The sequence below is a fragment of the Tiliqua scincoides genome, unplaced genomic scaffold (assembly GCF_035046505.1).
Source record: "Tiliqua scincoides isolate rTilSci1 unplaced genomic scaffold, rTilSci1.hap2 HAP2_SCAFFOLD_229, whole genome shotgun sequence".
NCBI lineage: Eukaryota > Metazoa > Chordata > Lepidosauria > Squamata > Scincidae > Tiliqua > Tiliqua scincoides.
In genome coordinates this window covers 3,364-13,859 of record NW_027101481.1, presented here as the reverse complement: position 1 = coordinate 13,859, position 10,496 = coordinate 3,364, and the positions used below count along the sequence as shown (strand labels likewise).

The following is a 10,496-nucleotide window of genomic DNA, read 5'->3' as shown; positions in this document are numbered from 1 at the left end:
GTATCTCACAGCGGCCCACCAAATGCCCCAGGGAGCACACCAGATAACAAGAGACCTCATCCTGGTGCTCTCCCCTACATCTGGCATTCTGACTTAACCCATTCCTAAAATCAGGAGGTTGCGCATACACATCATGGCTTGTACCCCATAATGGATTTTTCCTCCAGAAACTCGTCCAATCCCCTTTTAAAGGCGTCTAGGCTAGACGCCAGCACCACATCCTGTGGCAAGGAGTTCCACAGACCGACCACGCGCTGAGTAAAGAAATATTTTCTTTTGTCTGTCCTAACCCGCCCAACACTCAATTTTAGTGGATGTCCCCTGGTTCTGGTATTATGTGAGAGTGTAAAGAGCATCTCCCTATCCACTCTGTCCATCCCCTGCATAATTTTGTATGTCTCGATCATGTCCCCCCTCAAGCGTCTCTTTTCTAGGCTGAAGAGGCCCAAACGCCGTAGCCTTTCCTCATATTCCCAGGCGGTCTCCCATCCAAGTACTAACCAGGCCTGACCCTGCTTAGCTTCCAAGATCAGACAAGATTGGGAGATAGTGTTCAGTATAGGGAGATGGCTGGCAACCTTCAGTCTCGAAAGACTATGGTAGAAGCCTACAGCACCCGGTATTCCCAGGCGGTCTCCCATCCAAGTACTAACCAGGCCTGACCCTGCTTAGCTTCCAAGATCAGACAAGATTGGGAGATAGTGTTCAGTATAGGGAGATGGCTGGCAACCTTCAGTCTCGAAAGACTATGGTAGAAGCCTATAGCACCTGGTATTCCCAGGCGGTCTCCCATCCAAGTACTAACCAGGCCTGACCCTGCTTAGCTTCTGAGATCAGACGAGATCAGGCATGTGCAGGGTAACAGTTGCTAATTAAATTAAAACACAGATGATGATGATGATGATGATGATGATGATGATGATGATGATGATGATGATGATGATGTGTTTATAACCCGCCTCTCTCCATCTAATAGGGAGACGCTCAAGGTGACAAACAGCAAATTAAAGACAGTACAATAAAAGACAATCAAATACAACTCAGAGCATCATAAGAAGCCATCAATGGCGTCAATGAAACATTCAAAACTTTATACAACCAAACGTAAGTAAGCTGGCTGAGTGGGGGGGGGGATGAATTGAGGAGGAGAAAAGTGGCTAATTGGGGTGCGGTTGTGTGTGTCATGAACACACAGAGGCCTGAAACTTGATGGTGTGCCAAACCCAGTGAACTCCAGGTTCTGAAAGAGTCACATAGCAGTGGTCTTCCAACGTTTTAGCACTGGGACCCCCTTTTTCGAATGACAATCTGTTGGGACCCACCAGAGGTGATGTCATTAACCTGGAAGTGATGTCGTGGCTGGAATTGACATCATCGGTTTAGGCTTCTGCCCTGCCCAGCAGCACGGACCACCGAGCCACAGTAAGAAAACTGGGGTATGGGGGGGAGGGGGGAGGAGGCATGTTGGGGAGGTGGGAGGCAGGGAGAGGGTGGGCGGGAGGCATGATGGAGGGATGTGGATCTGGTGGAGCTCCACTCCACCAGATCCTGTCCGTTTGTGTGGGGCTTGGTGCCCAACACGAACACATTTACCTTTAGGAATAGAGTAACCCCATTGTGGGCTGCTTCCCTTACCAGGGAGAAGGGGATAAAAGTTCCCTTCTCCCGAGGTAGCCCGTGGCGTGCAGGATGCGGTGGCAACCATTTTTGGTGCCGCCGAAGCTGCGCGCCATGGGAGCTCAGGACTGGGCTGCAAGTCGTGTCAGCTCCCAACAGCAGACATCTCCAACCTTCATTTCATTGCATATCCTTATCTCGTGCGTCTGTTCCTTCTGCTCCTTACTCGCTGCCGACTCGTCCCCTCACCGGTCCTCTCCTCCGCGCCTCCAGACGGTTTACCCATTAGCAGCGAGGACGTCTGTTTGTCCTCCTTGAAAATAAAGCCATCTATCTTCTCCTGGCACCGGTGATGTCACACGGGCTCAGGAAAAGCGTCTCCATGAAGGTTTATAGTAGCCTACAGTGGGAACGCCAACATATTTGCAGAGAACGGTTTGCTGTGCTCAAACAACAACCCAAAAAAAAGGCATTCTTCCTTCTGACAGCGAGGGTGGTTTTGTTTATCCTTTGGCACACAATGAAATGATGGGAAAACATGCTTGGATGCACTGCGGCCTTAAGGTGGGGCAAGGCCATGGATAAAAATGGAACAGGCCCTTTGATCGCCAGCCAAATGTAGATGACTCCCAGGGTTCTGGATTTGAGCATGGACGTCATGTTCTTTTCGCTCCTTCCCCGCATACAGATGCAGTAGCTCCCTCCTACCTAGGTCAGAGCATGAGAGACTCATCGGGGAAAAAGAGGAGGCATGGACGATGACCCAAAGTGTGGGAATCGGCATGGAAAGGAGAAGACCAAGGTGCCTTAGTCACCAAGGGAGGGAAGTCACATTGCTGGGACACATACATGGTATTTTTTATTTCCCCTTCTGGCCACTCATCAATTGGTGAACGAATCCTCTGGCTTTCAGCCCAAGTTTGCTGAGCACTGACGAAGTACATCATGCGCCAGAAATGTGCTGTTGCCTCGGGGTGGAACATGGTGGCTATTTTGTGTTAGATTGTCATAAGAACATAAGAACAGCCCCACTGGATCAGGCCACAGGCCCATCTAGTCCAGCTTCCTGTATCTCACAGCGGCCCACCAAATGCCCCAGGGAGCACACCAGACAACAAGACCTGCAAGGCCTCCTGGGAATTGTAGTTTAAGAACATAAGAACAGCCCCACTGGATCAGGCCATAGGCCCATCTAGTCCAGCTTCCTGTATCTCACAGCGGCCCACCAAATGCCCCAGGGAGCACACCAGACAACAAGACCTGCAAGGCCTCCTGGGAATTGTAGTTTAAGAACATAAGAACAGCCCCACTGGATCAGGCCACAGGCCCATCTAGTCCAGCTTCCTGTATCTCACAGCGGCCCACCAAATGCCCCAGGGAGCACACCAGATAACAAGAGTTTTTGTTACAAGTGTCCTGCATGTATAGCCAATAACTGAGACTGTGTTTTCTTTAATCAGCTCGTGCAATGAGCTTGACCGTCAGACCTTGCGCCGGAGGTGAATCCAAGGCTTCTTGGAAAGTTATTGTCATCACGCCCTCCTTAGGGGCTTCCTGAAGGTATCTGGGTGTCCTCTTGGAGGAGCAGGAATAGATGGACCTTCTGTCTAGAAGAGTTCTTAATAAATTAAGAATTTATGTTCTTAAAAGCAAAGAACCCCTGCACATACACAGAGTTCTCAGACATACATGAGGTTCTTTAGATTCTATTTAATTTTGAAAACTTTAAACCACTGTCTCTGCCTCCAATGGAAAATTTTACTTTTGACTGAAAAAAAGGAACCTTCACGTGGGTAAAATACATTCCCTGAACATGTTCTGCCCTGAACTAATAGAAGGTGGATGACAGAGATGTGTGGAGGAATGGCGCTTGAATGCAAAGCTTGGAAGGCAGCCTGGAGAAACTCTGACCACGGAAGAGGGCAAAGGTCACTTTGAAACTTACCAGACCGATGTTCTTAACAGAGAAACCTTTCAAAAGGTACCCTGCCCACATCTTTGGTGACATACACCACCACCCTCTGTTGGGGAGCTCCGAGGTCTGGGTGTCAATGACCTTTCCATTGCTCAGCAGGTTTGGGCAGGTGGATCAAGTGGGACATATATTGGCAACCTTCAGTCTCGAAAGACTCTGGTATCGCGCTCTGAAAGGTGGTTCTGGCACAGCATCTAGTGTGGCTGAAAAGGCCAATTCGGGAGTGACAATCCCTTCCACACTGGGAGCAAGTGCAGTCTGTCCCTGGTCTGTCTCCCTGGCTGTGGGCCTTCCTTCTTTGCCTCTTTGCCTCAGACTGTTGGCCAAGTGTCTCTTCAAACTGGGAAAGGCCATGCTGCACAGCCTGCCTCCAAGTGGGCCACTCAGAGGCCAGGGTTTCCCACTTGTTGAGGTCCATTCCTAAGGCCTTCAGATCCCTCTTGCAGATGTCCTTGTATCGCAGCTGTGGTCTACCTGTAGGGCGCTTTCCTTGCACGAGTTCTCCATAGAGGAGATCCTTTGGGATCCGGCCATCATCCATTCTCACGACATGACCGAGCCAACGCAGGCGTCTCTGTTTCAGCAGTGCATACATGCTAGGGATTCCAGCATGTTCCAGGACTGTGTTGTTAGGAACTTTGTCCTGACAGGTGATGCCAAGAATGCGTCGGAGGCAGCGCATGTGGAAAGCATTCAGTTTCCTCTCCTGTTGTGAGCGGAGAGTCCATGACTCGCTGCAGTACTGAAGTGTACTCAGTGGGACAACCTTCTGCTGAAGTGGGACAACCTTCTTCTGAAGACCTGGACGCAATGGTGTCCCTTCTACCTCTCTGCATATTTGACTCCACCAGGCACTAGGGACCAGGGAGAGAAAGAGATAAGTGAGAGTGGAGTATGCGCCAATTCCTCCTCATAGGAACATCAGAAGAGCCCTGCTAGATCAGGGCAGAGGCCCATCTAGTCCAGCTTCCTGGATCTCATCGGGCACAATCCTAACCAGGTCTACTCAGAAGTAAGTCCTGTTTTTGTTCAATGGGGCTTACTCTCAGGAAAGTGTGGTTAGGATTGCAGCCATCGTGGTTCATCAGATGCCTCAAGGAGCAAACAAGTCAACAAGAGACCTTGGACCTGGCATTCAGAGACCGCCTACTTCTCAAACCAGGAGGTCACACATACCCATCATGGCTTGTAACCTGTGATGGACTTTTCCTCCAGAAATCTGTCCAACCCCCTTTTCCAAGATATCTAGGCCAGATGACATCACCACACCCTGTGGCAAGGAGTTCCAAAGATTAATTACACGCTGAGTAAAGAAATATATCCTTTTGTCTGTCCTAACTCTCCCGGCCCTCAATTTGAGTGGATGTCCCCTGGTTCTTGTGTCGCGTGAGAGGGGAAAGAACATCCTTCTGTCCACTGTATCCATCCCCTGACAAATTGTATAGGTCTCAAACACGTCCCCTACTCAGGCACCTTTTATCCAGACTGAAGGGCCCCAAAATGGTGTAGACTTTTCTCATAAGCAAAGTGCCCCAGCCAATAATTACTTGGTCGCTGTCTGCTACACCTTTTCCACTTCCACTATATCCTTTTTGAGATGTGGCCACCAGAACACATTGGGGGGGGGGGGGACTGCCATTTTTGTATTGTGATCTTAGCTGCTTTGAGAACCACTCCTACACACTTACCTGGGAGTAAGCCCCAATGGGACTTGCTTCTGAGTAGGATCGCATTATTAAAGGCGAATGAATGAGAGTGTATGTGTCCACACGAGAGTAGGGGGGGAAAGGAATGAATCCGAAACCCTCTATCTCCATCATTATCTCTGGCGATCTCTCTCACCCCCCCCTTCTCTGTCTGCCCTTTCCCGCAGCACTCTCCCAGCAAAATCAGGAATGGGACACACAACGAGGAAGAGAAGAAAAGGCACCCCTAAGACGGGCGCTTCTTTGAGCAAATAATTAGGGAGATTGGTTTACCAGGCGGCCCAGAAATGGCGGCCGCCCAGCCAAGGAGTCCCCAGTGGCCGATTTGATGACTTTAATTCCTCCGCGGTCCTTTAAGCAGGTGCCCTCTGACAGGTAGTCAATAGGGAGCTCCTGGTTGCACACCACTGTCTCTGTGGCGAGGTCAGCCCCGGAGGTCAGAGATCGGGGCTCCAGAGGTTGTCAGGTCAGGGGCCATCACGGTGACAGATGAACCCGAGTGCTCTCCAGCCACTATTGTGGTCCCTTGTCAAGAAGGTAAAAAAAAACAAAAAAAAACCCTGTCTCCAAAAGCAGCCCCTCCTCCCTCTTTCCTGCCCTCCAAATAAAAGGCTCCTGTTCGGAACTGGAGGCACCTCTCAACTGGTCTTCATTAGCCGGAGTGCGCGGCTTAGTGGCGCGGCCTTCAGTCCTTTGCCGAGTGGGTGCTGTCTGCATAGCTCTCAACTGTTCCTTATTAGAGAACACAGTTCCCCATTGTCCGGCATGAAGACACCTTTGTTTTTTAAACACGGCGGGGCTGGAAGAGCAGAAAGGGAGACAGTAACAATGTCACACTATTGATAGAGAAGGGAGAGCTTGGGTGGAAGTCCTTGCCCGCAAGCTGCCTTCTTGGGTTCAGTCCACAAGGCTGAATTTCCACCCACGTATGTATTTATGTATATATTGGTTTTATCTTACCACCTTCCATTCCCTCTAGGAGACCCATCAAAGTGACTTAGGAACCAGTCCTATCCAACTTTCCAGCACCGGTACAGCCTCAATACCAATTGAATATACAATTGAAATACAATTCAGATTGCTGCTGGGAGAGGTGATACATGGTTTGGAGAAGAAACTATGAAGGGGGTGCCTCCCATCTCTTTGCTAGTCTCAACTACGGCAGTTGGCATCAGGCTGAGAGGCGGATTTCGAGTGAGAGATGAATCCAGGTATGGGATGAACTGGCTGCCCCAGTCTTCCCTCAAGCATTATTTTCTCAGGCTAGCGGTTGGCCTGGTGAGGAATTGACCTGGCATTGACTTCATAGGCAGAGGAAGCACCGGAAACCACTGATGGGACGTACATGTGCTGGCTTGCCACCTGAGGACACACTCAACCAAAAGCCCTGAATTTAGGAATGAAATGTTCCTTCACCTCAAGTGAAGGAGGGGCCTTCTTTTAAGTCAGGGGTGTCCAAACATTTTGGCAGGAGGGCCACATCATCTCTCTGACATTGTGCCGGGGGGGCCGAGAAAAAAAAAGAATTAATTTGCCATTTAAAATTTGAATAAATTAACATAAATGCCTATATTAGAGATGGAACTTATGTGAATGAATAAAGGTCTTGCAGTAGCTCAAGGCCTATAAAAGGCCTTCCACAAAGCAAGGCCAGCCTTTCCTTTGCTGCTGCTACTGCATCACAGACGTGAAACAGCAAGTAGTGGAGGGAACCCTTGTCCCACAGCTCAGGTGAGAGGTCAAACAGTTGTCCTCTTGCTGACAGCAGTTGCGTTGGGCCAGCACAGGCTCCAAAAAGTCTCCGGATTGCCAGAGACTCACTGGAGACTGGGGGCTCCCCGAGGGCCTGATTGAGAGCCCCCAGGGGCCGCAAGTGGCCCCCGGGCCGGGGTTTGGGCCTGTTTTAAGTGAACCCAAGTGCTTGCTATTGAGTCCTGATGAATGGCTTGTCTTCAGCCTCCTTGCCTCTGGGTCCCCTTGTCCTTACCATTTTGCCTATATCTCTCAGATCGCCTTCCCAGATCTCATCCTGGCCGGCCCATGACAGTCATGAAACTACCATGCGACACTTTTGCGCCATCTCTGGAGGAGGGAGGCCATTGCAAGCCCTGCTTGGCCAGCCTAAAAAGTAAGCCCAAGTCAACCAAGCTAGGCTGGGGCAGGGGTCCGGGGTGGGGGGAGGCCGTTCAGGCAGGGGGGAGGACGGGCAGCAGGTGGGCCCGTGGACAGGTGGCAATTGAGGGGAGCAGGGCCATGATCTAGCCCTTATGCCAGACCCTATCTCCATTCCAGGACAGCCCAGGGCAGCTCTGGTCTGCTAAGATCTATGCCAACTCTTGAGGTGGCACAGATCTGAGTAGCCTCACTGGGGCTGCCACCACTTTAGCCAGGGTCAGGGGAAGCAGTTCCCCTTGCTCTGGGCTGAGCCACTTTCAGCCTCAACCCTGCCTTGCATATGGGGCAATGGCAGAATTCTCCCCCCCCCCATAAAGAAGGAACTTCCAAGTAAATACGAGGAGGGGGGAAGACTGATTCCTATCTATAGCTCAACGCAGCAGAGACAAGATGGGAGGAAGCTGATGGCAAAACAAGTTTTTAATTTTAGACGGCGCCCATCTGTGTTTAGATGCAGAGGTGTATTTTTAAAGATGGAAAGGACAAGCAGAATGATGCCAGCTTCCCCATCTGACTTTCCCCAACAAGCTCTTCCGCCATTCACTCCCTCGCCTCTCGAACCTCATGCTTGCTAGGCTCCGTTTCCTCGCGTTCGGGTGCGCCATGATTGTAATCATTGCTGCAGGATGAACAGCTGAGAACAAATGCAGGAAACACCCTTTGGTTAAGATAGGGATAGCACAGCCATTGAAGGTAAAAAAAAAAACAACCTTCCAAATGATAAATTAGGATCTCACAGATTTTACCCTCCTCTTGCTTTTCACCCAGAAATATACAAAAGGGATAATAGATGTTCACAGGGTTGGCTTCAGAGAACTGGCAGGTTGAACAATGGCCCACATCCATCAAATGTCGCATCTGGCTAGGCTGAGCCCTCAATTCTCAGTACCAGCATTATTCATATTGCCCCATCAGTGGGAGATTAAGAACATAAGAACAGCCCTGCTGGATCAGGCCATAGGCCCATCTAGTCCAGCTTCCTGTATCTCACAGCGGCCCACCAAATGCCCCAGGGAGCACACCAGATAACAAGAGACCTGCAAGGCTTCCTGGGAATTGTAGTTAAGAACATAAGAACAGCCCCACTGGATCAGGCCATAGGCCCATCTAGTCCAGCTTCCTGTATCTCACAGCGGCCCACCAAATGCCCCAGGGAGCACGCCAGATAACAAGAGACCTGCAAGGCTTCCTGGGAATTGTAGTTAAGAACATAAGAACAGTCCCACTGGATCAGGCCATAGGCCCATCTAGTCCAGCTTCCTGTATCTCACAGAGGCCCACCAAATGCCCCAGGGAGCACACCAGATAACAAGAGACCTGCAAGGCTTCCTGGGAATTGTAGTTAAGAACATAAGAACAGTCCCACTGGATCAGGCCATAGGCCCATCTCGTCCAGCTTCCTGTATCTCACAGTGGCCCACCAAATGCCCCAGGGATTCATATTGCCCCATATGCCAACAGGTCATGGACCATACATCCCATGTGAAGGATGAGGAACAGATACCCTCGTGCCTAAGTTGAATTGTAAGACCCACACCCTCCAAAATGACACATGGTTGACGTCTCTTCCCCATCTGGCTGGACGGCGGATTTTGTTGATTCATCCATAGGGTGTCCTCCACCGATTGAAAGCGCAAGAGGTTTTGTGCTTTGGGTTCAGGCATATTCAACAAAAGATAATTGTCCTCTGTACAGTAGCAACAGTTCACGATAAACCTCCTCGCCCTCAGGATGCAAGCTGTCAGGTTGGACACTGTACAATACTTTAGTGTTTCATGTGCAAACCTTTCCAAAATGTGCTCTCCTAACAAGACCAGACACATCCGCCCACCCACTTAAAGGGTGAATGAAAGAGACCCCGAAAACGGAACCCAGCAGAATGGCAATTCTACCAGCTTTCACTAACGAAGGTTACTGGACCATTCCTCAAAGATTAAAGAAGGGTCAAAGTCTGATAGAGATGGAACCCAGGATGGAACTGTTACTGATCAATAGGAGGAGGAGGAGGCAGGAGGTCTGGTCTAGAGGGTTGAGCCTCCATTTGCCTGAAGATAACATCCGAAGGTCGCCAGTTCGAAGCCATCGGCACCGTAGGACCTTGAAGCAGCTGACAAGCTGAGCCGAGTTATTCCATCTGCTCTGAGCGTGGGAGGATGGAGGCCAGAATGTGCGGCCAGATCAAGAAAGAAACATCTGATTGTTGTGGTTTCTTGAAAGATAGAACCTTTCAAATTGTAAAAATCCCTACGGGGATTTAAATTGCCTGCCCGTGTAAACCGCCTAGAATAAAGTCCGAGGAGAAATCTGAGGACCAAGAAAGGCGGTATAGAAATACCTGTATTGTATTGTATTGTATTGATCAATAGGAAAAACTGAAGCATTTGCTAGCAAGCAAATGCTTGCTGTTGGCATCCTTTAGTCTCAGAAGACTATGGTGTCACGCTCTGAATGGTGGTTCTGGAACAGTGTCCTCTCCAGTGCGCGAAGCCTGGGTAAAGTAGGTATGGAGGATAGGCTGTTACCCATGCAGCAAATCCCCCCTCTCCACATAGCTGAAATGGTCCAATGGAAAGGCAGAGGCCAATACGGTCGGTTCCAGCGGCGTCGCAGGAGTTGCCAGAACGTGACTGTGTTCAGCCACGAACTGCCTCAGGGACTCCGGCTCCAGATTTTGCCTCGAGGTTGACTCCTGAAGCCTTTTCCATAACTGGATGTAGCCACAAGGCAGTGGAGGTTTGGGATCAGAGTTTTCCTTCTCTCAGATGTGCTGCCTTCCCAGGCTAACGAGTCCCATCTACCCGGTGGCTGTTTAGTCGCCTCTTACAACAAGTACAGCCAAACTGAGGGCCTATTCTTATCCCCAGCCCCCAGGGGAGAATGCTTGCTAAGTGCTTGCTAAGTGAGTCCTATAAATAAGTGAGCCCTATAAATAAGACTTGGAACCAGGGGCCATCTCAAGACCCCACAATGCATCAGATCTTGCGCTCCTTACATAGCAGTGTTCCAGGTGTCTCCACCTCTTC

General features: G+C 50.2%; 1 pseudogene; it reads right to left on the bottom strand.

The window, feature by feature from the left end:
* Positions 1-756: 756 nt before the first annotated feature.
* On the bottom strand, positions 757-876 carry LOC136635990 (5S ribosomal RNA; annotated as a pseudogene).
* Between the last annotated feature and the right edge of the window lie 9,620 nt (positions 877-10,496).